Raw genomic sequence first — 603 nt, 5'->3', positions numbered from 1 at the left:
GTGAACATTCTGGCCTAGAACCCTTCCCATCTCCATCAACCCAGAAGACATCAAATTTTCAGAAGACAATCTTTCCTAGGACTTGTAAAACAAAAGGTACAAAATATATTAGTTTAAACTCTACTTTTGTCATACACTGGCAACCTCTTTAACATCCAGAAAGACTAGATGTTGTCAATTAGGACTCGTCTGTCCTTTATGTACACTATATACACAGATAAGTAAAACAAAATGCACAGAGATAATGATTCATCTTGCCTCGCTGCATGCAGGATGGCATAGAGCTCTCTGCACCTCCCCCTCCTCTCTCCTCCCCGAACCACTGCACAAACACAATGAGTATTACTCAACAGGTGATTTGGCCATTCCCCTCAAAAAACATTTCCTATGAATTGTAACAAAGAGATATTTACAAAATGTTATTTTGCTACCTCTAATTTTGACATATATCAGGCACTTCAGAACATCTAAAAAGAATAGACATCTCAAAAATCTTAGCATTGTCAATTATATACACAGTAGTGAGGAATAAAATGCACACAAAACAATGGATAGAATATGAAAATGTCTTCTAAATATGACCAGTCTAGCATAGAACCTTCT

This window comes from Mandrillus leucophaeus, unplaced genomic scaffold, assembly GCF_000951045.1.
Source record: "Mandrillus leucophaeus isolate KB7577 unplaced genomic scaffold, Mleu.le_1.0 Scaffold129, whole genome shotgun sequence".
Lineage (NCBI taxonomy): Eukaryota > Metazoa > Chordata > Mammalia > Primates > Cercopithecidae > Mandrillus > Mandrillus leucophaeus.
Note: the sequence above shows the minus strand (reverse complement) of the source record.